This window comes from Podarcis filfolensis, assembly GCF_964270895.1.
Source record: "Podarcis filfolensis genome assembly, chromosome: 3".
NCBI classification, from domain to species: Eukaryota; Metazoa; Chordata; class Lepidosauria; order Squamata; family Lacertidae; genus Podarcis; species Podarcis filfolensis.
This window is the reverse complement of record NC_139606.1, coordinates 63,635,213-63,649,753: the sequence shown is the minus strand read 5'-3', so window position 1 is coordinate 63,649,753 and position 14,541 is coordinate 63,635,213. Positions and strand designations below refer to the sequence as shown.

The following is a 14,541-nucleotide window of genomic DNA, read 5'->3' as shown; positions in this document are numbered from 1 at the left end:
AAATAAAGGTGAAGGCCTGTTGCAGCAGCTGAAATATGTTCTGTTCACAGATGGCCATCACTGGACATCCCTCATTCCTATTGACTTCAGTATGTCTACTCTGAGTAGGAGTAGAAGCCCTTCACACGGTCAGGCAGACAAAAGGCATTTCTTCCATAAAAGGAGCTGTGAAAACACAGGGTGAGCAGGGGCAAGACAAAGACAAAGACTCAATACTATATGAAATTTAATCAGTCTTGTTATTAAGATATCACTGTCAGTTTCTGCTGCTTTATAATTGTTATCATATTTATCATGGATGTCTAGAAACTGATGGTTTGCCTGGGTTTAAACAAGTGCCTTTACCCTTTCACATGTCCAAAACTTTCCATTTGGGGGGGGCGGAGTTAGGAGGAACTGCTTTGTGAAAATAGGGTGAAAACTGTCCCCCCTCCCCCTTCACATTTTTATGAGCTTTCATATCTCTATGCAGGCACAACAAGAAGCATAAATATGAACAACAACTTAAACAAATGAAAGGCTTATTGAACCAATATTGAAAGCTTGTATTGTAGCCTCATCAGTTCTTCCCTTTGTTTTTTTTTTTTGTTTGTTTGTTTTTAAAATGATCTTTATTGGTTTTACACATTTTACAAATTTCACAATTTTTTACAAATAAAGACACTCGCGGGACTGAAATAGACCTCATAATGTTTATTAAAAATCATTCGTTTTGGATTTAAGAACATTGAACAAATATATTACAACAATATATTTGTTGAAGGATGTATATTTAATGAAATTTTGAATAGTATTATTCCATAGTAGTAAGGACACATAAAATGTAAACATGACAAATGCATAAATATAAAGAAAATATAGAGAAACCAGATGGAGGGAGGGAAGTACAAACTTGTTTAGAGTTAAAGTATTAAGATTAAAAGGAATAAGGTATGTATTATGTATTGTGATGGTGAAATTTGTAAAATTAGTTCTTCCCTTTGCATACAATAAAGTGACACTCTTACAAGGCAGCTGTTTAAAAAAGCAAGTTGCTCCTTATAATTTAAACATTTGAAAGTCTGCAGGGCTCTCCATTCATATCCTGTATATGCAACGTGGCCTTTAATTACCTTGGCAGGTTTTGAGCACTGATAAAATATTGTATTTTTTTAAAACCTCCCCCCAAAATGTCCAATGGTTGGCAGGCAATCCATTCCAGGGTTGTATTTGGAGCAAGACTAGCAGGAGAGCTTTCAGCTAAAGGCTGAGTTTAAACAGCAACTGTTAGGTTTTTAAAGAAAATGGCTTTGACACAAACGGGGAAAGAGCTCCGAGGACAATTAGAGTCCCAGAAGCAGCTGTTTTATTAATTTGCTTTGCCTTGTGTGTAGCCTTGGCTGCTGATTCTATCTACTTTTATCAATAAAGTACATCTAGAAATAGGACACTTCCCACTGAAATATATACACTAACATGACTTGTTTTTAGGCTGATTTCAGAAAGACACACACACATTTTTGTAGTGTGTGTAAAAAAGAGAGAAATGCCAAGAAATTTCAGCTAAGATCCAAAGAACCACAGAATTGTAAGAAATCAAGCAATAGATCTCTATCCCGCAGGCCAAACTGCTTTGGAAACTGACGTAAGCTGCAGAAGCGGTTTTTGACAAGGCAGGCACCTTGGTTTCCTGCACAAAGGAGAAGTCAATTAATCCATCTTGGTTTTTGCAAATAAAAGGATTGATTGACTTCTCCTTTGTGAAGAAGAGCAATCATCACCAAAAAAGGCATTGTAGAAATTATAGACTTTAAATCAAAACCCTTTACATCCTTCTCAGCAGGATAGCTGTATACCAGATCCAGTTACAGATAGGTAGCCGTGTTGGTCTGCCATAGTCAAAACAAAAAAAAAATTTTCTTTCCAAGAAACTAGCTCATACCAAGAACTAACTTAGTTGGTCTTTAAGGTGCTACTGGAAAGAAAAAAAAATTTTTGTTTTGTATACCAGATGTTCACCTTGACAAGACATAGCACTAGGCGTAACACGCTTGTTTCTAGTTTTCTCAAGTGCCACCTTATACGGAGCTGTTTTATCGGTTACATACTGACCAACACCAGTCAAAAAACTAATAATCCTGTTGAGATCTGTCCTCCCAGAATAATACCTAAGCACTCTATATGCAAAGTCTCAGATAGTGAACTATGGTTCCATGTGCTTATCACAGGTTGCTGTCACTCTGTACACACAGCTCTGTTGGAAAAACAGCCAGTTTTACTGGAAGGAGAGCAAGGGAAACCAAATCCAGCCCCATTTTCTCCTCCCAGACAGCTGATATGTAGTGTCACTGATTTTCTAACTAAGTTTTCAGTTCGTAGTCTTTGACAGCTGAATTGTGCACTGCCCAGCACTCATTGGCTCATAAAGTTCCTTGCTAGAGAGATTCAAGTAGAAATCTGCTTTTGCATACATATGAACTCTAGCTGGATTGAAGCAAGTATTCAGGGGTTGGCCTCAAACCAAGGCTTTGGCAAGGTTTCTTTGGCAGCAAACCTTGTCAAATGTGGACATATTTGAATGCTGCATTTGATAACGGTAGCCACAGGTGTAGCAGCTGGAGTAGGAAAGAGCTGGGTTCAAAATCTAAGCCAAAGGTGGTTAATCTGTGAGAAGAAGGGAGGCAAAAGGATTGTAATGTGCTTTGTACTGATGTAGTAGAAATTGCCCTTAAGGATCCGAGAGCCTCTTTAAAAAAAATCAAGATGTAAAACTCCCATTTGAGAGAAAATATGTATCCTGTGTTTCCATAGAGATTTGGGATGTTTTTCGGCACTGTGCTACTCTTCCCATCCCCAACACACACACACACACACACACACACACCACTCTTCAGAATGTGTGATTAAAAATATATGTGAGCAAATACTGGTTTGCATCTCTGCAAACCTGACTGCTTTAAGTCTTAAGATTTAACCTTCCCTTCTCACACCAGGGAGACACCATGTGTTTAGTTTGGGAGAACAAAGTTCCTCCACTGCCTTCTGGCATTACAGCAGCTTGGTGAAGGAAGCCAAGAGACATCAGATCAACTCTTTTCTTTTAGATCTCTTTCCCAGAAAAATAGCTACTCCACTTTTACCCTGGCATACACCAGGCATGACTGTTAAACCCAGATGCATAAGGGGAAAATGGCAAATTAACTTTACTGCTAGCTCCAAATCCCCAATTGACATAGCATTCACCACCTTCCCATACACACTGCAATTTTCATCACTGGTGATACCTAGGAAAAACCCAAACTAGGAGCATTTTAACCTCTGGTCATGAAATTGTGTCTTTGTTAATTGACGCCCATATATTTCCATCTTACTCTTCTTAAACACAAGCTTAGATAAACGTAGCAGGGCTTTGTGATTAGGAGAGGGTATTCCATAATAGGCCAGGACAGAAGAAAATAGTTAAACTTACCAATGGCGCATTTATATAAGAGGACTCTGAATGCAGTTTACTAATAATGCATTTAACAAGACTTTAAACAAAGTTCCACAGCTGATGTTTGGAGTAAAAGGATAGTGTAATTGTTACCATAGAATAGCTTGCTGTTTCATGGTCAGCATAGGAATTTCTTAGTCCAAATTCAGCAGAGAAAGGTAAACTGGCACATCTGTCCTATGGGAAAGGCATAGTTCCTGTTCAGAGTGCAGATGCCTTTCAGAGGAAAATCTAACCACCATGTCAGATAATCAACCCACCTTTTATGTAAATATATCTAGAGCCCTTTACTTGCAGCCATTTAGCAGGGATAAATATCATAATTTTAAAGGTTGGGAAGAAGTTGGCCCATTCCAGATAAGGAACTTTTAACTGGGTGTAAGACCCACATAAGGAGACCTATCTGAAGAACAATTAGCTGAATGAAGTTACACTTGCTTTCAAATCCATCAAGGTAGACAATTTACAACCATCCTGGAAATTGCTCCTCAAGTGACCAGACCTCTCACGCTAATGGAAAGTTTAATTGCTCAAGCCACAAACCTTAGGAAAGTCTTGTTATTGGATAGACATGAAATATTGGAGGTGGAAATGCTAGGGTCATATGAGAGTCTGCAGAAAACATGGGAACAAGACCTACAAAAAAAAAATGATGAGAACAATTGAAAAAGGCTCTGGAGAAAACTACCTTTTAAATCAGTATCAGCAAGGATTACAGAAAAATCTGTTAAAGTGGTATTCAAATGATACCTCATTCTACATACACTTAATAGCAGAATCCTCTTCCCCAGAGGGTTGAAGAGGTGTAGAGAATGAAGAACAATGTTCCATATGTGGTGGCCATGTGGAAAGGTCACACTTTGGGGGAGATAAAATAACAAACCAGACAAGTACACCAGATTCAAAGCTAGTTTTAATCATGGTTTTTGATGGCAACTTGAAGACTGTAAGGCATGAAGAGTTTATTGACTGCTGCCAGATTGGTAATAGTGAGATATGGGAAAGAATCATGTCCTAGTATGTTGGAGACATGGTATCAGGAATTGTGGAAGATTCAAAAGTTAACACAAAAGTTTAGAGCCATGCATAAGGGGGAAACTACAGATGATCCCCATACTATTTGGAGTAGCTGTGCAGCAAAGACTGAACACAACTGCAATCCACCCATCATGCATAGGAATCTATGGAAACTCACATCTGCAAGTACTGAATGCTAATTCAAATATGTACCAATGAGTGACTAAAAAAAATAACGCAATTATATAATTAACTGGATGAAATAATGCTAAGTTCGTGGCCTACAACATTGGTTTCCAGCTAAATTTTGTTTGAGGCCATCGCTGAAGTTTTTAATGTAAAGTTGCTGCCAAGCTGCAGGTTGCCACATCTTCTGTTGCACTTAGCATTTTAACTGTTCTTACTGAAGCAAACCTAGACCAAGGGTTCCTTTTAGAGTCCTGAATGGTTGCTATATGGTGGAGATATTGACAATTTTCTGAACAGGGTTGCAACCATTATGCATGCTTTAATCCCAACTGCAACATTCATGAGTATGGCAATGTGGATTCTAAGCCATTGTATGTGTGGGGAGAACATCTTCAAGAAAAAACGTGCCCCAATATTGTATCAGAAATCTTCCATGGAAAACTCGGTTCCTCCCCTGCTAACAAACTGTTTGGACTAAACTCCATCTACGAGCTGTTGCAGCGTACAGGAGCTCCAAAAGGTGCAAAAAGCACTAATACTGAGCCACAGTGTACTCTGCCATGCATAACAGGATTGCCACCTAGTGGACTGCTGCTGTGACAAGGAATCTCAAGATCTCAGCAATTCTGAACCATATAAGCTGTTTTTAGGCTAACTGATATCTCACATGCCTATTTTCTCTGACTGCTTGTAGCCAAACAACAGTAATCAGTGCAAGTTTAAAATAAAGAAAAAGGTTGCTGACATTTCCACTAGTAAAAAAAGATTGCCGTGTTTTCAAGTTGTAAGAAATATATATCTTCCACACTTTAATTCCACACAGGTTTTAATATTTAACATATGCATAATGGAACTTGCCAACTGACCAGATAAGTACAGTATTAGCTTGGCCTGGCCATCTGCTTTACCAGTAGTCTTTAGTGTTAACTTTTGGTTATTTTTAATCCTGAAGCTGTACGTATTTATGCTGCTGGTAGTGGTAAATATTTATAATGAGGGTTTTTTAAATAACTGTTTTAAAACTGTGAGTTGTTCTGATAGCATGGAGTACAAATATTTGTAATTTATAATATTCACGGCATTAGCCTTATTATGGAGACCAACCAGTAAGTGACTCCCACAATACATATACCCCACTGTATGGAAAACATAATAGTCCCTAATATATATAAGTTGTTCATCACTGGTTCAGATTATATGTGCAATCATATGTAGATATTGCATTGATTTGTATGTGCCTAGTTTTTTTCAAAAGGGTTAATCTTTGGATTGTAGAGGTTCTGCTTCTAAAACGCCCTGAGCACTTTTGCCAATCTGTTGAGAATATACAGATGAATATATAAGCCTGCCTATCCTCCCGTCCAGACTCATGCACCCAGCTGCAGTAAAGAGATAACAGTTCTTCCATGAAATCACAACATTGCTATTATTAAGTTTTGATCCCCGCCTATGCCAGAGAAGGAATAAGGCCTCAGTCCTATGCCCATATACTTGGAAGAAAATCCTGTTGAATTCAGTAGAGCTCTCTTCAAGCACAACAAAAGAGTCACATGGCAAGTTAAAGATGAACACATTTATTACAGCATAAGCATTTATGGCTTAAGAGTCCTGATGTGTTATCTATCCTGAGCTGGCCCCAAAATTATATACAATGGACATATGGGTGTAATGAGGAAAATGTAAACTGAAAAGGCAAATGGCAATGAAATGCAAAAAGTACGGGCTGTTATCACGACTTACTGCTGTTGGAAACGACCACTGTGCTCATTCTGAATACATTTCAGTTTTTCACAGTCTGTATTTTTAAATTTTCCATTCCCATCTTTTTCTCTCTCTACACTTCTGTTTATTCCTGCCAACTGAGGCTAACACTTCAGGCAGCTGAAGTGGTCTCTACTCCACAAAAGCTTATGCTAGAATAAATCTGTTATTATTTAAGGTGCTTCAAGATTCTTCAGTGTTTTTGCTGCAACGCACTGTCTGGAACAACGATAGGAAACCTGTGATACTCCGGATGTTGTTGAACTACAACCCCCATAATTCTTGACTCTTGGCCATGCTGGCCAGGGTTGATGGGAGTTGAAGTCCAACAACATCTGGAGGGCTACAGATTCCCCTTCTCCCCTTTGGACATTTCTCAAAGTAAACATGGTAGAGCTGGTCTGTAGGCAGAGCAGGCTAAACATTAAGAACCGGCTTTTGATGAAGAGGGAAAGCACCAGATAAAAGTCTAGAAAGAACCAGTATGTCAGTCAGGCCTGTTGAGAGGAATTAAAGGAGTGTAGTGGGACTTACTTCCGTGTAAGCAGATATAGCAGGGGTGGGGAACCCTGATCTAGCTAGTGGGCTGGTGGGTGGTTACTTCAAGCCTGCTTTCTTCAGGGATTAGCTGGTCAGCTGGTCATGCAGCTGATCTTGCTGCATCTCTAACTTGGTTTTTGGACTACAACTCCCATCATCCCTAGCTAGCAGGACCAGTGGTCAGGGATGATGGGAACTGTAGTCCAAAAACAACTGGAGACCCAAGTTTGGAAAGTCCTTCTCTAGCTGCTCCACACCTAATGACACCTGAGACCAGGCGTGGGACAAGTGGGCATGGCTTGGGGTAAGTGGCCATTTGGCCTTCTCCAAATTGGGAACTGTGGCAGGCTAAATTTGGTCAGTGGGCTGGAGGTCCCCCCCCCCCCCGGTATATAGGATTACAGCCAAAGTGTCTTGTCCTACTTCGTCAACCACTTCTCTGAAGCAGCACAGACCTGTATTTTCCACATTTCTGTCTTCAGCCATGACAGAAGCCTCTTTTGCCATTGAGTAGTATGTAAACAAATAAATCTCTATTATGGGTATTGGAGCAACCCTCTTTTTTCTTTACAAGCAGTTCTGCTTTCTGTGCTGAACCTTCTAGTAGAATTCTGGTGACCAGCATTCTCATCGTCCACAAAGCACTACTCCTGGAGGCAATGAAGTAGATGAGCACAGAAAGGTTTATTTCAAAACAATCCACTTTTGAGTTTAGTGAGTGAGTGAAGGAAGGGAAGGACCTTGCCTGTAACGGAACAACCCGCCCACCCTTTTCTCCTTTCTTAAAAGTGTCTTAGCAGATGGGCGGCAGCGGTGGTGGTGGTGGGGGCTGGCTAAAGAGTTCATAAAATCCTATCAGAAAGTCATCTTCACCTAGAACTCAGAAATTTTATAGCTTCTTTTTATGTCTTCCTCCACTATGGGAACTAATTTCCTGAGGAATTGCAGGCATTTCCAATTTGTTTGAAAGATCTAGAATCTGTGTGTACATGTCTGAATCAGGAGAGACAACACAGAGGACTGAAGTTAACTCATGCAACAGGTGACCTGCGGGAAGGATGAAATTATATTATGGGTTTTGCTGTTGTTCATCTTAAACCGGGGTGTCAAAACAGAGCCGTTTCTTTGCTATAACAAGTGAATAATGCTTTCTTTTGTAGGCACAAGTCTCACCATATTGCTTATATGTAGAGAAAAGCAAAAAAATTAAAAAATCATGTGCATAACTGCTTTCTCTGTGGAAACTTTAATATTTTGAACGACCCACAGTAAAGAAGCACATCCAGCAGTGCAGTCGGATCTGCTAAATCTCATTATCAGCTGGTTGCACAGTACCCCTCTTTGATGAAGATTGTTATACCTTCTCTGTTGGAAAAAACTTGTTTTTCTGGTCTCTCTTCCTTCTGAACCAGCTGTTGTCTGTGTTTACTTGATCCTGCCCCATCTTCAAAAAAAGAAGTTGTCTAATTTTGATATTTGTGGTTGACAATCCATACCTTGTGGCATTAAAAGACAGACCTCTGAATGCCAGTTGCTGAGGAACACAAGTATACCACTTGTGGGCATCTGGTTGTCTACTGTGAGAACACATTACTAGATGGACAGATGCAGCAAGGTTCTTCTCGTGTTATATATTTGCATGACCTTAACCTTTAGGCCAAACACACGAGAGCTACTTTGGCAAGGAAACCACAAATCTCAACAAGTGGATCTGAGAGAGCTTGTTAATGGAAGCTAATACATCTTTGGGAGCCGCCCATCCTTGCTAGAAAAGGCTCCTTGGATGTGTTTGTAAGTGGGCAGCTTCGCCAAGTCCCTCAGGGAGGCTACAGCCAGCTTGTTCCTCATTATTTTCATTACCACTCTCTTGATGTTACTGGTATTCACTTGGCCATTCGAGATGCAGAGCTCGGGGGTAGCTTCCTCATGCCAGTTGCCAACACCTGCTTTCTGACATCCTCAAAAATAACTGGCTGAGACTCCAGGTTCGTCATCAGCATGGACTGCAACTCACTCAAGTTCATGGAACTTTTCTCACTCAAGTTCAACCTCTCCAATGGCTCCTGCCATTAAAATGAATTCCCAGGTGATTATTTCCACAGTTCTCAAACCTGCCTGGGGTCCATGCTGGCATGGATGCATGGGAGGCCTGCATCTTCATAGCTGTGATGGTTAAAAAAAAAGGTAAAGGACCCCTGATAGTTAACTCGGGGGTTGCGGAGCTCATCTTGCTTTACAAGCCAAGGGAGCTGGCGTTTGTCCGCAGTTTTTCCAGGTCATGACTAAGCTGCTTCTGGCGCAACAGAACACCGAAGCCAGAGCAGCGCATGGAAATGCCATCTACCTTCCCGCCGGAGCGATACCTATTTCTCTACTTGCATTTTTTGGCATGCTTTTGAAGTGCTAGATTGGCAGAAGCTGGGACCGAGCAACGGGAGCTCACCCCGTCATGCCAATCGGCAGGCCCAAGTGGCTCAGTGCTTTAGACCACAGTGCCACCCGCATCCTGCTAGTTGTGGTGGTAGGTGGTGGCAGTGTACATCCAGTGATGCTGGTTGAGGACATTGAGATACAGCTGGGTGAACATGCCTTTGCCTGGCCCCCCAATGGAAAAGGACCCGCCTCTTCCCAGCAGCATGTTCAGGATGGCAAAGGGGATAAAGTCTTCCTCCAGCCCAAGTTTCCAGCCCAATCATGATGTGGGTCATCTCTAAGATGGGGGTGGGCCCCAAACTCACACCTCCAGCTCAAAGCGGACTGCCATGTGCACCATCTCAATCTCCTCATCCGATAATCTGGGCTGTAGCCCAGACGGACAACAGTGTCCAGGCCTCTGGCATCGGCTGAAATGACATACATGGTGGTGTCCCTTGACACCTGACAATCATAGATGTCGCCATGCTGCTCCAAAGTGAGGAGGATCATGTCCTTACTGCCAAACTGAGCTGTAGAAGAAAAGGCAAGCTTTTCGAGAAAGCGTGAAATGTCACTGGTATGTTTTGCTTCATATCTTGAGCCTTAATTTATAAGAACCCCAACTGTGCAGAACTGTCCAAATATGTTCTGAGAAGCCACCTGCATCCTGTTCACCAGGGTGATCACTGTGGTTTCAAAGTTCTCTTGGCCGTCAATGGTGGCAAAGACTGGCTTTGGCACTCCAGGGAGAGGAGCTGCCAGGGGAATGCTGGGATAGCTTCCACCACTGTGTATTTCCTGTATGCAACTAGTTCAAACCTCCGTGCGGAGCTCCAGATGCCCTGACCGACCACCTTGGCCGCCATATTGGCTTCCCCTCACGGCAAGGGTGGAGAGGTGTGAGTCACGCAAGGCAAATGTGGATTGGCCAGTTGAGGACAACAGTGTGGATTGGCCAGTGGCTGGCTTAAGAGGCGGAGCTGAAGTCAGCTGATTCAAGAGAGGAGGGAGGAGGTGAGAGTAAAAAGGAAGGGAGAATAAAGTCCCCACTTGACACTTCCGGATCTCTTTCTACAGCTTTTCTAATTTCCAGTAGCAGATCTTTCCCAAATCACATGCAAGTTAATGGGATGCTAAAAGGACTAGATTGGCTGCCAAGAAATCCCTTCTAGAACACTTCACTCCTAAGGAAAGCATACTTTGAGCCTTCTTTAAAGCTCCATCAGTGTGGAATAGCTGTAGTTAGAAAAATTGAATAGATTCTTCTCCCTCTCAGTGGGAGCAAGGCTCCATTCCATTCTCTATTACATTTGTACAATTACCATACGACTGTTGTTGGTTCAGGGTTAGCAGCATGGTACAGGAAGGTGTGGGGAGTTGCTCTCATTGCATCAGAGTTATAATAGTGCACTTGCACCCCAGCATAATTTCTGCTGGGAAGGTCTGGTGGCACAATTTTACTCATGCTCAAGTTCAGATGAACTTGGGGTCAGAAAGCAATTTTCTCCAGGTCACACTGGGTGGCGGAGGGATGGCTCCTTCTGTAGCCTTTGGCTTGATTAATTGGGGGTTATCTGCACTCTGGAGGAAGCTTGCTTTGCAAAAGCTGGCAGTGAAAAGAAGCAGAACCAAATATTTTTTAGTCAAAGCCTTGTTGTCGGCAGGGGTGGGTGGGATCTCTAGGTTTTCTTTTTCAGCACATGTGCTAAAAATGTGTTTTAGGAGATGAGACTGACATGCAGAGAGCCCATGAAAATTCAAGCCTGAGACCAATCCCCTTTCTCAAAGCAGAGTCATCCTCCAGTGCAGCTAGGAGAAAGAGGGAGAGAAGTTGGCTGGCTTTTAAAAATAACTTGCTTTCAATGGGGAATTTCTAGAATACAACAGTTGGAAAGGAGGACCTGCCTCATTCTCCATAAGCGCCAAATTTGGCTAGCATCTGTGTCAAACAGCAGAAAGAACATGCTGTATTGGAGGAGAATAAACAGTGTTTATGCTAATTTCCTATCCGAATTGTTTTGTATCTGACAGAACCCATTAGTCTGAAGAATGAGATAAAGACAGATCATAACAAACTGAGCCAATCACTAGTTGCCTAATCCAATAAAAGTCACCTCCGTCTCCCTTTCAGAATTTTCACTACCAAGCAAAACAAATGCAGTCACTGCACTCTCCGGCAGACTGCACAGATTAATGTCCTGTACTGGGAGTGATGGAGAAGTGATTCCTTCATTGGCCATAAGAATGGACCATAAGCAATAAACATATTATAAAAACTGGACCCACCCAGCATGAAGAACAGCCTGCTTCATTTCCTCCAAACCAATAAATTTCCAATAAACTTACATTTTCCCCTGCGTGAAATGGAAGAGCCACAGGACTGAGTTTTAGTGGATCTAACCATGTTGCATCCTGTTTGTCTTTTCTGGCATTTTCCCTCCTTAGCTACACCCCTTGCTAAGCACATCTGCCAACTGTGGTCCTATTCATGTGACATAGTCATCACTTCATGACTGGAATGACTTGCATTTGTGAAAGAGCCATCACAAATTAACCAACACTGATTGAGGTTTCATATCACAGCAGAAAAATAGTATTTCCTACACTGAGGTAGTTCACATGTTGAGATACAAATTGAGTGTTGAGTAATTAGTTGGTGTGCATGATGTCTGAACTGATAAACCAGTGGCTGCTATTTGAAGAGCATACTGAACTGTTTTCAGCCTCATATTTCAGGACAGAACAAACTAGACAATATATTCTCTCACACAGGGAGAGTACCTGCATAGGGCTAGTACCTGTGTTGTAGTATTTATGTCTATATCATATTTTAATTTCTGTTTTATCTTATTAATTCTGATCCCTATGGCATGTAGCTTGGTTCCCTTGTTTGAGTCAGAGATATCTGCTTAGCAGGAACCATTCTGGGTTATGTTTACTTTCTGCTTGTGTGGTATACCATGGTCCGGATAGTGTTGGGCATTAGTGGTTTTCTCTTAAGTTGGCACTTGGACTTGTGAACTCCATTTCAAATGGACGGACAGAACTTGCTTCAAAATGGTCTCATGTCCTCCAGAGATATTCACATCCCCCAAAAGTGTGTTTATATGATGGAGTCAACTTGGCTTAACAGTAAATCAGGGAACCCTAATTTTGAGAGGAGGGTTAGGAAAGAATTTTCATGGTCCTCATCAAGCATTCACCGGAATTATTTTTATAGAATGCAATGCTATTAAGCCAGTACAAAACCAATAAATGTCTGTAGGGCAGACTGGTATGCAGGCTTGGAGTGTGGGGGTGGGGTGGGGTATTTTAGATCAGCCACAATCAATAGAGCAGACATGGTTCTGATATCCAAGGTTGTTCAATAACGATCATAAGCAAAATCCCTATACCATTCTAACTTCTGGGGGTCAGATGGGGAGAGAATATCAGTTACAGAAGTGTGCATGTGTGAAATTGAGGAAATCAGATGAAATTGTAGAAGGCAGAACAAGGTAGGTGTGCCAACGCTAATGTTTTATGGAAAGAGACAGCAAGTCTTTAAGAGCTATAGGTTCCTCGAAGATCTTTCCATCCTGACAATGCAACATTGGGAAAAGACTCATCCTCTTTCCAGAACAATTGTAGCAGTGCTGGCTGGGCATCAAGGATTTCCAAGTGCTCACAGAAAACTCCTAGGCAAGTAAGCATCATTCCACTAAATGCTGAACTTCCTTTCAATTTTAGGTATTAGAATAGACTACTTTGCTTGATTGAGAAGTTATAGGATCCGGTTTGGTTCCAGTTATGAAGGCAAGTGAAAATAATAAAATACAATAAAATTTAAATTTCAAATACTTGTTTCCCAAAGATGGTCCAGAAAGACAGCTTTCCCTTTTCAAGGCAAAACAGGTCCAATATTGCAGTATAATCCATTCCTCTTGTATGTAATAATGACAGAGGCATTCCCGGGCCTCTAGATAACACAAAATAGGGACAACTATTTTTCAGGCGCAGGTACCAGAGAATAGGGACTGTCCCGATATATTTATATCCGTGTCCTCATTTGCCCCTGTCCAAATATGGAGCACAGGGAGCCCATCTGGAGCTGGTTTGAGATCTCCCCGTGCTGGTTCTGCCTTTGGTTGTGTCTTAGACAGCTTGTGTTCAAGAGTAAGTCATAAACACCATCTTCTAATGGTCCCGTGGGCAGTGTTTTGACAAACATCTCCCTCCTACTCAGGGACAACACAGCTCATGCAGCTGCTCCTCTTGCCTCTGGTCTTCTGCTTTTGTCTTTGCCTTTTAATAAAACACTTATTTGGATTGTTCCCCTTTGCATTTCCCTTGCTATTTGTATAATGAGGGCAGACACTCGGGAAATATCTCCTTGCCTAAGGAGAGCTCTGTATTCCCCAGAAAATGAGACAGTCTATTGAGGCTTAATGTCCCAGGAGGCATATTCTTTTTGTAAATGCCTTCAACAGTCACCATCAACATTGCTCTGCCATGCGCTTCTCCACTTTATTTAATATGCAGAGCTTACCACAGCTGGTTGTGTGCTTTAATTAACACCAGCTGATTTTGATCCTAATATACTAATGAAACAATGCCTTTAAAAAAAACAACAGCTTTTGAAGTTCACATTTTACCATATCCATCTAAGTTTGGAACCAGCTATTGTAGTTCCGTTTAGCAAAGTACACTGAGTTAGTTCAAAAATCTCTGAACTACACCTGAAAGTAGTTTCCATAATTTCCAGGTGAACTATATATGAATTAAGTTCATTCTGGGGTAGAACGTTGATTGATTTTTAGTTCATCTTCAAATTCATTCACTTACTGTACATGTGTTGTTTACTCTTTAGACTCTTTTGGCCTTTAAAAATTATAATTGTTGGGGGAACTTAAGTAAACAGTTCACATTCCACTGTGTGTATGTTTTGATGTTTCCTCGGGCTTTTAAAGAATATTTTAAACTTCAACACAGCAGCTTGTAACATTCTGAATGCTGGGGGGGGGGGGGGAATGCAAATGATTTTTTGGATGAACTGTGAACTAAACATGTTCATTTTGTAAAGGGGTGAATATGAACTAGAATTAGTTCCTTCTTTGATACCTTGAACTAGAATTATGTAGTTATTTTAAAAAATGAACTTTCCAGTC

General features: G+C 41.3%; 1 pseudogene across 1 annotated transcript; it reads right to left on the bottom strand.

Moving 5' to 3' along the window:
- Positions 1-7,082: 7,082 nt before the first annotated feature.
- LOC310759998 (mitochondrial-processing peptidase subunit alpha-like) lies at positions 7,083-13,117 on the bottom strand (annotated as a pseudogene). Its single transcript has one exon. The product of its transcript is annotated as a mitochondrial-processing peptidase subunit alpha-like (transcript).
- Between the last annotated feature and the right edge of the window lie 1,424 nt (positions 13,118-14,541).